The sequence below is a fragment of the Hemicordylus capensis genome, chromosome 4 (assembly GCF_027244095.1).
Source record: "Hemicordylus capensis ecotype Gifberg chromosome 4, rHemCap1.1.pri, whole genome shotgun sequence".
Classification (NCBI taxonomy): domain Eukaryota; kingdom Metazoa; phylum Chordata; class Lepidosauria; order Squamata; family Cordylidae; genus Hemicordylus; species Hemicordylus capensis.
This window is the reverse complement of record NC_069660.1, coordinates 241,736,004-241,749,888: the sequence shown is the minus strand read 5'-3', so window position 1 is coordinate 241,749,888 and position 13,885 is coordinate 241,736,004. Positions and strand designations below refer to the sequence as shown.

At 45.6% G+C, this 13,885-nt stretch overlaps 1 protein-coding gene across 9 annotated transcripts in view; it reads right to left on the bottom strand.

The window, feature by feature from the left end:
• DLGAP1 (DLG associated protein 1) overlaps positions 1-12,851 on the bottom strand; it is a 575,006-nt gene extending 562,155 nt beyond the window's left edge. For 5 of the 9 annotated variants that reach the window (XM_053244135.1, XM_053244134.1, XM_053244133.1 and 2 more), the window contains exon 1: positions 12,543-12,850. The gene's annotated coding sequence lies outside the window, so the exon portion shown is untranslated. Of the gene's footprint in view, positions 1-5,577; positions 5,882-12,542 lie in introns of those variants that run through there. The other 4 variants (XM_053244145.1, XM_053244144.1, XM_053244137.1 and 1 more) reach the window with 4 other exon arrangements.
• Between the last annotated feature and the right edge of the window lie 1,034 nt (positions 12,852-13,885).

The window sequence follows — 13,885 nt, the reverse complement described above, 5'->3', positions numbered from 1 at the left end:
TGGGGTGGGGAACTGAACCGCCCCTTCCATTTAGCTTCCATCTCACAGAATTATATGGCATGTCAACAAGACTCTAAACACACAAGTTGCTGCTATCTAGGCTCAAGTGAGGTCATAGGGACTTGATGTATTAAGCATAAATCAAACTTTTTGTGCAAGGAGAACACCCATGTGTAAGCCAGAACTCTTCAAAGTTGAATCATGCTCAGTGTAAGTAGACGTGTTAGTCTCAGATGCAAGTTATCCAACTCGAACAATACATCTGGGATATAATAACTTGGATATGATAATGCTAATCTGTGCAAAGAAGAACAGAACTACCACAGAAACGTTGAGCCATGCAGTTTCAAAGGAAAGAGGGAAGAAATTAGCTTATTACATGACGGTCAAAAATTCCAGGCAGAGCTACTTACCATTCCATATTACCTCTCTATGAAATATAAAATATTTAAGTGGAGAAAGAAAGCCAAAGTTATAGATCACATTTATTCTATACAGTTAAAGAGGCCCAATGGACATATTCACAATCTGTTGAATTAGCTGTCTGTAGCCATTTATATTAATTGAAACAGCCTTTGTATCTGGAGGTTGCTGTCCTAGGTAATGGGAGTTCTGGTGATCCCAAATGATAAACACACTGTAGTACAAAATTGCACATTAAATAGTATTTTATGTGCAATTTTAATAGTATTTAATGTAGCAACAGACATAATTAATAATTATGATTATAATTAATTAATTTATAATTATAATTATAATAATTATATATAATAATAATAATATATAATAATTATAATTATAATAATTATAATTAATTAATTTAATTAATAGTATTTAATGTAGCAACAGACATACTGACAACTTCAGCGGGTTTGGATTCGTTCATTCCCAATAGTTATAGACAAAGATTAAAAATTATTCTTTCTAAAGAAAAGTTTTGTGCAGCTCTAATATGTAAAAAGTAAATATATGGCTCATCAAAATATATGCATCTTCCAACAGCAGATTGCAGAACAGGGACTGTGGAAATAAGACCATTATAAGATGGAAAATATTTGCATCATCCTATCCTCAATTAATTAAGACATTAATCCATTTCAGACATATTATCTAAGACAGTGATTCTCAAAATGAGGTCCACAGACCACCAGTGGTCTGAACTGAATCCAGGTGTTCAGGTTGGTTGACACTGCAGTAAAAAAATTACTTGCTTGTTCACATTTCCTCCCCTTCTCCACCGAGTGTGACCAGGTTGGTGTTTGTTTTTAAATAGAATTCTTGAGGTACAAAGTTGCCCTTCTCTCTCCAACTGTGAAGAGTACAGTAAGATATGGAGAGGAGGGTCAGAAGGAGAAGCTTTTTAATTCAAAACACTGCCTTTAAAGGAGAGTTAGCTGGTGTGTTCCCTCCACTCAAGATAATCCTTCCAAATCCTTCACAAATCCATAAATTTGTGACTGAGGAGGATTAAGGTTAATTTGCTTCCCCCTCTTACTCACTCCCCCCCCCCCGCCCCAAGAGAGAATGGGTTCACCTCTTTTCTCTCCAATACCTCTACTTCACAAGGGACTAGCAGTCAGAACTCCTTCATATGGGTGAGATGGGTGGGTTGCTTTGCCTTGGCTGTCAGGGCTTGATAAGCAATGCAACTGTGAAGGGTGGCTGGTGGGGGATTGCTTCTTTAAAGCTATAAGCCTGCTAAGTCCCTCTCCCTAACCTGTCTAGGTTGGAACTTTAATTGAGCCTTGGTGAAGCCAGATGGAAAGTTGCCTCCTCCTTGAAGCGTTTTAGGAAAGAGTTTGTTTTATTAGTCTGCCGTCTTCCTCCTTTCAACTCCAAATCCTAGTTACCCACAACAAACTCTTATTTGGAATTGCTGTGATGGTGTTGTGTTAAAGAGCTCTGAAGACAATCTTCTCCTGCTCAGGTCTTATTAGTATGCATGGCTACCAGGAGGTGGCATGTTTGTTGGGTACCCTCTGAGGACAGGGACGGCTGGGCGCAGTGGAATCCAGACCAAGTAACCCTCACACAAGTCCTCCTCGCTGTGGTCTCCTGCCTGTGTTTAAGGAAATGGTGGCAACAAAGAACTTGAAAGGAGACCTCTCTCACAAGACTAGAACCAGGGGTCACCCTATGAAACTGAAGGTCGGGAAATTTAGGGCTCACAAGAGGAAGTACTTTTTCCACATAACGCATAATTAATCTATGGAATTCTTTGCCATGGGATGTGGTGATGGCCACCAGTTTGGATGGCTTTAAAAGGGGCTTAGACAGATTCATGGTGTCTATCAATGGCTACTACTCTGGTGGCTGTGGACCACCTCCAGCCTCAGAAGCACAATGCCTCTCAATACCAGTTGCAGAAGAGCAACAGCAGGAGAGAGGGCATGCACATACCTCTTGCCTGTGGGCTCCCCAGAGGCATCTGGTGAGCCACTGTGTGAAACAGGATGCTGGACTAGATGGGCCTTGTGCCTGATCCAGCAGGGCTGTTCTTATGAGAGTAATCTGGAAGGCTGAGGGTTGTACAGAACAAAGTAGTCATTCCCCCAGCTTCTTGACAGTGATTCTCCCATAGAATTGAGACTCGTTCCCCACCAAACGTGACGGAGGGCATATAAGAGCTATGCTCCACTCTCATCTCTCAACCTGCCCCCTGAACTAGGTTGTCTCAGGGCTGTTGCGACATATTTTGCTGACTACCCCTCTATTACTGGAACAAGTTGTTTCATTGAGAAATTTTTATTCCTCTTTAGGTTGCCTTCTTTCTACCCTCACTTCAGCTGGAGTTTCCTTTTTGTGCTGAAATCTTGCAATAAACCAGGTAGAACACACTCTACTCTTTCTCCCCTAAACTTTACCGGTTTGCACATTTCTACGGCTGAAAGCCCAGCCAACGTTGAGTGTTCAAAGTAGTTCAGAGGAATTTTGTAATCCTTACAACAACCCTGTAAGGCAGATCAGCATTATTTTCCTATGAAGTGGTCCATGGAGACTCCAAACTATTGTCAATATTGTCAGGTAGGTAATTTCACAAAGGATTCATGAACTGCAGAAATTCACTTGTCTCAAGACAAAAAATAAATGTAAAGTCAATACTGAGAAGAAATAGATCGCTGAACTAGATTACACTTTTTGATTCAACACAGCTTTGGAGATACGGCCCATGGAATGCAGGTTGCTTACTACAAATGAACCTTTAACAAACCATGGTTACAATCCAACACAGAATTAGGTGTGTTTAAGACCAGTTACATGGAACCAAAGAATCCTTTGAGTGCATGTTCATTTCTGCTGAAGAAAGCTATGTGTGCCAATTTCTACTGATTACACCCACCCCTTCACCAGCTGTACCCCCTGACCCTCAGAAGCAGTTCTCCATCTTCAAAGGCAGCTTCTTGGAGAGCTCATTCAGTCAGGATGACAGTCACTACAGTAGGTCCTGATCTTTCAGGAGTGGGCACAGCTGCATTTTACCAGCCAGGGTAAAATGCAGTTCAGACCATAGCCACTATGTAGGAATTCAGGAATAATGTGGGTCTAGAAGCCACCCTAAGCTATGGACCTCCTCTTGAAGGAGAACTGTGAACACAAGAAGAACAGGGATTTCCCCATCTAGCCAGTCCCCCACCATCATCAATTCTATCTTATCTGGAGTGTGCTTAAGTTTATTCACGCTCAGTTCACCACTGCTCCCCACTCTCCTTGAAGATGAAAAGGAGAACAATAACTCTTAATCAAGATACTGAGGACATCTTACTCTATAGACATGAATAGCCTTTCTCACAGTTTAATATAGCTTATGAAGAGCATATTAAACAATATTGACCCTTGAGAAACTCCCACAAGACAACTCTCGTAGGGAAGAGCAGACCTCCAGCACCTCACAGGAATAATGGAATCACCTCAAATCAGTGCCCCAACTCCCAGCCTGGAGAGCAGATCTAGAAGGACAGCATGATCAACTGAAAGTCACTGAGAGATCCTAGAAAACCATCAGTCAAGCTCCCTCTTCCCTAGCATAAAATATCATAGCATAAAGGCAGTTAAGGCCAAGCCTGAAACCAAATTATTTTTTCCCAGATAACCAGCTCTGTGCAAAAGTTCTGTAGTTGTCTAGCTACCATCTTCTGTGTGTTTTTAATTCAAGGAAATTGGTCAATCTTGTGATATTTAATTATTTTTCCCCTACTGTAGTAGAGCTGCCAGAAAAAGTTCTCTATCCATAGAGTACTTCACTTCTAGTGATAGTGGAACATCTAAACAAACTTTTTTCAACAACAACAACAAAAGTGCACTATGCTCAAGTGGGTTTGTATGAGAATTGTGAAGCAAGGGGCATATGTTGTGGCTTTATTTATTTTTTCCCTTATGAATGCACTATATGTAGGGGTTTTGTTGAAATTGTCGAGCAAAAGATACATGTTGTGTCTCAGTTAGTTTGTGAATGGTCAAGAAACTATGTGAATCCATTGGGGCTTGTGTGTAAGGAGGGGATTGGTTTTGTTTATCTTGGGGTGGAACAGGCTCTGGACCAGATCTGTGGGTGTGTGGTGAATTATCAAGAAGATGTATGGATCCTTTGAGGGTTGTGTAGTCCTGTACTCTAGCCCAGACCTGTGGGTTTGTGGTGAAATGGAAATATATGAAAAGGATGCTTATTTTGCAAGGGGGTGGGGGCCTTACGCTCATTAGGTCTAGGGTTCAAAATTACCTAGCTGCACCTCTGTGCAAAACTGATAGAGAAGGATGCTACACAGAGTATGGCCTTCAAAATTCTAAGTGTAGTTGGATCCACTGATCCAACTAAGTGTAGTTGGATCCACTGAGAATTTTCTGACATCTGTGCTCTAGCCATCACCCAAAATGTTTCACCTCTAACAGATCCCTGGAAAAATCTAGGAGCTGCCTTGCTTCTAGTGCAGAGTTGCACAATTTTGGCCCACCTGCAGATATTGAACTCCCATCTTCCCTCACTATTGACTGTCCACTATTGCAGTCAGGCCAAAATTGTGCTGCCCTGTTCTAGTAGAACCTTATTATTGGGAGAGGGTGTCTAGGAGTAATCATGTGACTGCATGGGTCAATTCAATATTCCAAAAGTTGACCAGATCATCAACAGGAGAACCTGGAAGGTTCTGAGTCAGGCCATTGCAACCAAGTACAGTATTACTTTTATTACAGTATTACGTTTACATTTTTATTTATGGTAAATTTAATCTGTTCATATGATTTTTAAGTTTTGGTTGGTGCTTGATTAGATTGTAAACTGAGATTTTATATAGGGCAGTATATAAACGTGACAAATAAATAAATATAATCCACTCTGATTTGCGGCAGCTCTCTAAGGACTCAGTCCATCATTTCTCATCCTTGGCAAATGGAGATGGGTCCTCTCAGCTCTGGACTCACTAAATGCAAAAGCATATGCTCTCTGATTTAGCTACATCCCTTTCTTTTGGCTCTGTCCTGCCAGGAAAAAAACCCAATAAATTTAAGATAGACTATCCAGGCAAGATATCATAAGCATTTTCTGAATAACAAAAGGCCAGGTTAAAACAACCTAGTACCTACCTGCAAAGTTTGTAGTCTGAACCCACACCAAGGCAGGAACCTGAGGTTCACTCTAGGTGTGAAACAGAGATTTGCAACCAAGATTTGAAGTAGGCCAAACCAAGTGCTGGTTCCTGAGGTGTGTGCTAAGTCTGAACTCACACTCTTCATGAAGCTCTGGTTCATTCCAGGTGAGCCAGCCCCCTTTGCAATCTGCAAGGCCGATGACATAGTGAAGGCTTGCCAGTCGAAGGGCAGCACAAGGCAGGCTGGTTAGCATCGAGGGTCTCACTGGGAGGACGAGGCAAAGGGCATGCCTCTGGCTTAATTCAGCTACTTCCAACAATCCAAGACGCATGATTATCTGCAAGATCAGCTTCTAGTTTCCACCATTTCTTAGGCTGGGGAACCTCAGGTTCTCCGCTATGTGTGAACCCAGTCAAAGTTCACACAAAAAGGAAATCACTGAAGCTATTCTCACGACCAGCAAAAAACAGGGCTTGAGGTCTGAAGGCGGGGTTAGCACTACCGTGTGGAACCTCAGCAAGCCCTCAAACAGGGCTCTGTCAAAAGAAGGTCACCTAGTTTCCAGTCCCTCCTCTAAAACCAGGTTCAGCAAGCAGGGGAGGTTGCCTACGCCCTCCCAGTGCCCATGTGGAGCCACAGAACGCTGTGGGACCCTGCTTGAGGTGGCCTCCCTGGGGATACCATAGAGACTGGATAACAGAGTGGGCTGCAAAGCAAGCAGAAGTTTGCTTGGGGAAAGCCTGTCCAGCAAACAGCACTGAGCTTAAAGTGGCAGGCACCTTGCAAATGAGCCCAAGGGAAAATATGAACATAGGAAGCTGCCTTCCACTGAGTCAGACCATTAGTCCATCCAGCTTAGTACTGTCTTAGTACTGTCAGTGGCTTCCTGAGGCCCTCAGGCAGGATTCCCGCTCAGCCCGACTTGGAGATGCCAAGCAGGGAGCTCAAATCCTTCTTCCTATAGCAGCCCTATCCCCTAAGGGGAATAGTTGCACAGACACGTCATACTATTCACTCATTTTACATTTTACTAGCTGACCCTGCACAGAGCATCTGTGTGGTCTTGCACTGAGCCTGTGGCACTGCACCCCCACAATGCTCTTACTCGCTCTCGCCACTCACACAACGCTTTCACTCACTCTCGCCACCCCGCTCTCCCCCCGCAAGTCTCTCGCCACTCTCGCAATTCTCTCGCTCATTCTTGCCACCCCCTCTCGCCCCCCGCAAGTCTCACCCCCCTCTCGCCCCCCGCAAGTCTCTCACCACCCCCGCTCGCCCCCCGCAAGTCTCTCACCACCCCCGCAAGTTCCTCACCACCCCCACTCACCCCCCGCAAATCTCTCACCACCCCCGCAAGTCTTGTGCTCTCTGTCCTCCGTCTTTCTATCTCTGTCTCGCAGTCCTTGCTTCCCCCTGCCACTGCCAGGGACTTTCGCCTGCTCGCCTGACAGCCTCTGAGCTCCCTGCTGCTTCACATCGCCCCCGATCCAACTGTCAAACTGCTTTCTAGCTGCCCCGCAGGGCGCATGGCCCGTCTAGAAGAATTAATAATACAGAATATCCCACTCTTCCTGCAAGGAGCCCAGAGCAGTGTATTACATACTCAAGTTCCTCTTCACAACAACCCTGTGAAGTAGGCTAGGCTGAGAGTGAAGTGACTGGCCCAGAGTCACCCAGCAAGTCTCATGGCTGAATGGGGATTTTTGTGCTCCTTCCTGTCCCCTGCAAGTCACTGGACAAGAGTAGGAGTGTCCCTGCCCTTGCCTGCAGTGTCGTGTAGTGGTTAAAGTGCTGGACTAGGACTGGGGAGACCCGAGTTCAAATCCCCATTCAGCCATGAGACTTGCTGGGTGACTCTGGGCCAGTCACTTCTCTCTCAGCCTAGCCTACTTCACAGGGTTGTTGTGAAAGAGAAACTTAAGTATGTAGTACACCGCTCTGGGCTTCGCCAGTTCCTCCTTCCATCTGCTGGTGGAGTGGGAGCGACCGCTGGAATGACTGTCCGTGCAAGGGTCACTGGTTTGGCCTCATGGCGGCAATGGCAGTGGGGGGGAGGCTCGCGGTGGCAGCAGGGGGCTCACAGCAGCAACGGAGGGCCTCACGGCAGGGGGAGTCCAGGTGCCCAATTTGCCTCAGTGTGACACTGCACCCACCCACCCACCCTCTGCACCATCATCAAGATGCAGAGAGTAGCAGTGCAAATGAGGGTGTGCAGGTGTGGGCGAGACTTTGTCACTCACTCTACCACCCTGCTGGCACTGCAAGAGTGGCAAGTGGCAGCATCAGGGCAGGTGGGTGATGGGGACACCCTCCCCCACATGCCCACCCTCCTACACCCAGAGAGGCTAGCAAGAGGTGACAGTGGCAGATTGATGGGGAGGCAGAGTCGCCACTTGGCTACGGCGGCAGTGGGGGAGCAAGGGGGGTTCTCCCTTTTACCTTTTACACGCACTATACGGTGGGGTGGGTGCCACGGAGGCGACAGCCACAGCTGTGGGGAGGGTGAGGGGAAGGTTCCCCCTTCTGCCTTCCCAAACCATGCTGCGGTGTATGGAGTGTGCCTTGTGCCTGGGCTACTTATGGGGGCATCTTGCAATCGCTCTCATTGGCATCTGGCAATTGCTCCAGGGGGCATCTGTTGTGTCCCTCCTGGATCTGAGGAATGCGTTGGGGGTGTGTGTGTGTGACTCTTCTTTTGGGGCTGGTTGGCAGCTGCAGCTGCTCTAGTCTTCTCTCTCCTTTTGGGCATCAGGACAGAGTTCAGTTCCGTTGACAGTGCTGCAATTGCCAGGAAAGGGTTAACTGAGGCTACCAATCAGGGAGCAGCAAAGAGGGACTGCAGCTTGGAGCCCTCTGAGTGGTCTCCTTGGGTCATGTGCTTGCTCTGTCCATTCACGGACTGCTGTTGCCATGGGCAGGGCTGGAGGACCTAGCAAAGGTTGGAGAGAACCTTAAAAAGTTAATCGTCTGTCGCTCACACTCCCTGCTGGGTTTGCAGCATGTACCTGTCTGTTTGCTATGAGGTAAAAATAGGGTTCTATCTGCTTTCAGAATGTAACCCTGTTTTCTGCTCGTCTGAATAGCTTCACTGTCTTGTATAACTTGAAAAAAGGTAGGGTCTGTTTTAGTATTTTATCTGCAACATGATAAGTTTCAAACACCCGAAAGGTCAGGGTCTTTCTAGAAGCTAAGCAAATATAAAGGAGCCAAGAAGTATCTCAGTTTCTACATCATGCCCCAATGTCCGCTTTTGAAATGAATACATGAGGCATTTTCCTAGTAAAGATAGGAAAGAAATGAAATGGATGACTATAGGTCGAAAATCTTCAGAAAAACTTATGCAACCACACATGGAGGCTGTTCACATGTGCAGTCAAGGCAACTCTTGGCTGCACGTGTGAAACCACAGGAGTCGACCAGCTGCCAGTGGCACCACAGCAGCAAACCCACTTAGCGAGCCCACCACTTAGCTAGTGTTAAGGACATGAGGGCGCTCTTAACTCAGGCTAAGTCCCTATGGATCCCCCCTCACCAATGCACTGTGCACTCATGCAGTGCATTGTAGGAGTTTGGGGGGCTGGGATGATACATCCTTACTCTGCACTGTGGGGGGACACAGTGGGCCTTCTGGGCATGCAGGATCGCATGCCCTGACCTTCCCAGCTCTGGCAGCCAGATCGTCTGTGGGGACAGCAAGCTTCTGCTGCCTTCCCTGCTGCCTGCTTCCAAGCCCTTCTCACTGATCATGAGAAAAGACTCATTGTCAAGCCAATTATAAGTGGTTTTCCTTTTCGTCTTTGGGTAGGACAGTATTAAGAAAAGCAAAATATCCACAATGCAGAATCTTTTTTAATGCTTCATTAGGTTAAGCCGCACAGGAAACGTGTCATTTTCCTTTAAAGACATCACATAAACAGTAACAGCAAAGTTGACTTTTGATACAGAAGTTAAAGCATTAAAATCTTCCATAATCCAATGCCTTGGATTTTGTCACAAAACGTCACTACAGATAGCCTACATTGTTTAGCATGTTTTGTCTATTATTGAAATTCATATGAAACTTTGTTTGGGAGACAATTCTACTTTATATGTGAAAACAATTTTTGTTAGCTTTGACATTGTGTAGTATATAATACCATTCCTTCCTTAATTTATCTGTATTAGAATGTGGGTTGAAATAATCAAAACCACCTTTCAAGCTAGCTTTTACACATACACACACACTAGGGCTCATCCTCTAATCAGCAGGCTAGAAGGGAAAGATCAAGTAATAGAGGCCAAATATCTCAAATTTACTATGAAAGTACAACTTCTGTTGGCATAAAATGATAATTTTTTAAAAAAGCTACCCAAATACCAGAGAGAGACTCATGTTTTCTTTTCTTAATTACTCAAAAACTGATCTTGGAAGTAAGAGTGAAGCACTAGATACAACTATGAACAATTAAGTACTCGGCATGTATTTTGCCACTTTGGAACTGCACTGACTTAACTCATGTAATGCCATCTTCAAACAATACAATGCAAGCTTATTTCACAAAAGAATAGAAGAATCTAATTCTCTACATATTAACACCTGTGCCCTTTGATAAGTATGTATTCACAAGATTCGACAACTATTTCTGAAGCTCTCCAGAGAACTGATTTGCATGTCAACTACATCTGATCGGATCTTTTTCTTCTTAAATTCAGTAAAGTAAAGACAACTATTTCAAAAAAATAGAATTGTTCAAATCCAATCACAATCTGAATATAAGCTTCCATTAATATCACTGTATATCTCACATCACTATTGTATGTCATACCTCATTTAAAAAATAAAAGGCAATGCCATAAAATATTTGTTGCATCCCTCCTTAACAGAGCTAGTAAGATATAATTACATAAGCAAGCATTAACTGTGACTTTTTCCAAGACAGTAAGTGTTTTATTTAATTGCATGTACTTAAAGTATGGCTTAGTCTACTCCTCCTGAATTTCGCAAATTTTACATTCTGATCACACAGCTCTAAAAAATAATCTAGGTGCAAGCTGGACGTATGCTGTCAATCAATTCTCACTGATTGAGAGCCACTCTCAGTTTTTGCCTATTGCATACCATTTCTGATTAAAAAATGTGTCACATTAAAATTCGCTTCTCTCAATACTAAGGAGCATAGTAAATTAATCCTCATAGGAAAATGACACCTATTGAAGACGTGTACATATTCCTTAGAAGTCTTCCTTGAAATAACTATTATATGAAAATTTACCACTGACTTCTATTCCCAGAGGGAAGAGGAGCACGAAGATATATCCAGTCTTCCCCACCTCACCTCTCAGATGTCTAAACAGTAATTTGTTTCTTGGGCGATTATTCCCGGGTATCTTAACTGCAGATTTCACAATACAGAATGTGTAGATTTTTCTATCACTAGCTTGCAATAATTACTGAGAGAGTTACCAAATCAACCTTGACCTACACGCTCAACACTGTTTCATACAACTGAAGAACTTAATGGCTTCTTATTTGTCTGGCTGAGAAGTGATACTGTTGTCTATCAATAGACCTCTCAGACAAAACTTATTAGACACCAGCTAGGACAAATGCAGAGGAAACTAAAAAGGAAACAAGACCAGACCAGCAATACATCCGGTCCGATCTTTTCAATCGTCCTTTTTTCAAACAAGAGATTTCCCATTCTTAAAGAATACAGCAGTGCAGTCCCCCTGAATGCAATCTTAATTCCCTCCCCTTTTTGCCTTGAGAGGGTTCCCCAGCAGCTGCATTTCCACTAAATGAAAGTGTAATTTGTTATATCCCCCACAATCCCTGCTGAAGGGTCACTGCTGGATTTCAAGCTACCCACTTAAGTTATTCACTTGACACAGAGTGGACCATGTCAGGGTTTTATACAATTTCCCAAAAGCGCTTTGCTTGGGGGGGGGGCGCAACCACACGCACACTTTGCAGCCAGAATACAAAGAGTGGAATCAAACCAACAGTTTGCAAACCCACACAATCCGAGGAGCAATGCAGCTGCTGGAACACACGCCTTGCTTTTCATTAGGACCCCTTTCTTCGTGAAAGAGCACGACTGTACCCTTCGCCTGCTAAAGGTCCCACGCCGACCCAGGCGCAGGGTTTTTGAATCGGCTTGAAATCTCAGGCACAAGCGCGCGCGCAGTCATCCGGCCACACAGCGACCAGCGAGGACAGCTGCTCAGCCAGACAGCCTCGTTACGCTCCTCGGAGAAACACGGTCAACCACAGGCAGCCGCGAGGTGAAAGAGAAGGGCTGCGAGTTCATCCGCGCACAGTCACTCATGCAATGTTGACAAAACAGGCACTTGCAAGAACTCCATTCTCCCATTTCCCCTCCCCCCCCACCAAATCCCACAAAGCCAACGAGGCATCAGTCCCTTGAGTGTGGTGCCGCAAAAGCGGCAGAGAAATATTGCGGGGGGGGCGGGCTTTCTGCGTCGTCTTCCCTCGCAAAGGTTCCGGCAGCCCCGCTTCATAGTATACTACACGGAACGGGCACTGCCGAGACTAAAAAGGCTCGCTGCGCGAGGGAGAACGCGAGACGGACGACCCTCACCCTTCGCCTCTCACACATACCCACACCCACTCCAAGGAGCATTTTCTTCACCCGCCACGCAACGCAAGGTCTCTAGCTTCCACGCAGCCCCTATGGATGCAATTGCGGGGGAAAGGAGTCCACAGCCTTAGCCAAACGGCGCCAGAAAGGGAAATACTCTCCTTCCAGGCAACCCTAGAAGCGCCAGAAACCGCAGCTGAGGCGGCAGCAGTCGCCGCCACCTCTAACAGAAAGGCAGCAGCCCCTTGCTTGGGGAGGAGGTGGGCAGCGGGCGACGCGGTGCTGCTGCTAGTTGGAAGACTCGCCCCCCCCCCCCACTCCCCCGTGCCATCTTCGACCAAATAAACCGTCCATGTCTCTCCACCCCCCGCCATTTACCTTGTTTTGCACCACCCGAGGAGCACAGAGGCAAGCAAACGGTGATGTGAAGCACGCAAGCCAGAAGTCAAAACACAGAGTGGGAGGAGAATGCAGTAGGAGGCGGCGGCCGCGGCGGCTTCTGCTAATCCTTGCATGTATGTAAAGGGTTCCAGCGCCGGCAGCCTGCGATCCGTGTGCGTGCGCGTGTGTCCAGAGTGGCGGCGGCGGCAGCAGCCCAGTGTTCTGGTCCAGGCGTTGCCACGCGCGTGTCTGAGTACGTATGTGTACAACAACCGTGGAAAGGAAAGACGAAGATTAGTCAGGCAGCTTCAGCGCCGTAGATACAACATTAATACCAAAGGAGAAGAGGCGGAGCCTCTCCAACCCAGCCACTTAGGGCAAGAGCAGAAACACATACACGCGCGCGCGCGCACCCACACCCCCACCGTACTGTGATGCTGCTGCTGACCCAGCCGGCTGCCCACTTAGTCAACGTAAGGCTGCACCAAGATGCACGTTTCCAGCCCAAGAAAGCGAAGGTGGCTTTGCCGTAAGGCTGATTATTATAAGGGATGGTTTCTCTCTTATGTCCCGCGACGTTATATTCCCATCGTTCTGACTGAATGCCTTACCTTGCCTGTGGGTTAGATAGGATGAAGACACGTAGAAGAAAGTACTTGCCACAGAAAGCTGCAAAATTAGCCCCATTCAGACGTTGTGATGTACCCAGGGATGAAATGAGAGCGAAAGTGAGGAGCATAGCCTCACTTAATTTTTATTTATTTATTTGGCAGGGAAGAGGAAAGACGCTTTGCGAGGGGAGGGAAATTGGAGATATGGATCATATATCAGGTTTTGGCTGGAGGAGAAAGTTCAGTAAATGAGGAAGAAGCTCCTCAGAAGCTGGGGGCCGGGTCTGCATCCCTGGTGGTATCTCATTCCGATGTCCCTATACACACACACGTTTTTGTGTGAATGACTGTACCTGTGCATTTTAAAAGTGAATCTGGTTACAGGTCCTCAAGTGCATGGTACAAATAGGAAGTGTACATCTACTAATGTACTTGCATTCAACATAACATGTGAATAATGTATTCAGTTATACCTGTGTAGAGATCTGCACCTGTTCACACTGTTCACACATTGTATGAGTGTTGAACATAACATGTGGATAGGACTATGCACTTACACAAACATATGTACAATTATTTTCACACATGACTATATGGTGGTTTCCCCTACATGGAAGCACTTTCCATATAGGAAATTAGTAACATATGAAATAGGTAACATCGCTGATCTTCAAAATTATGAAATATGCAGGGCCTGCATTTCTCAGAAGCAGTTGTAAATTATTTTTT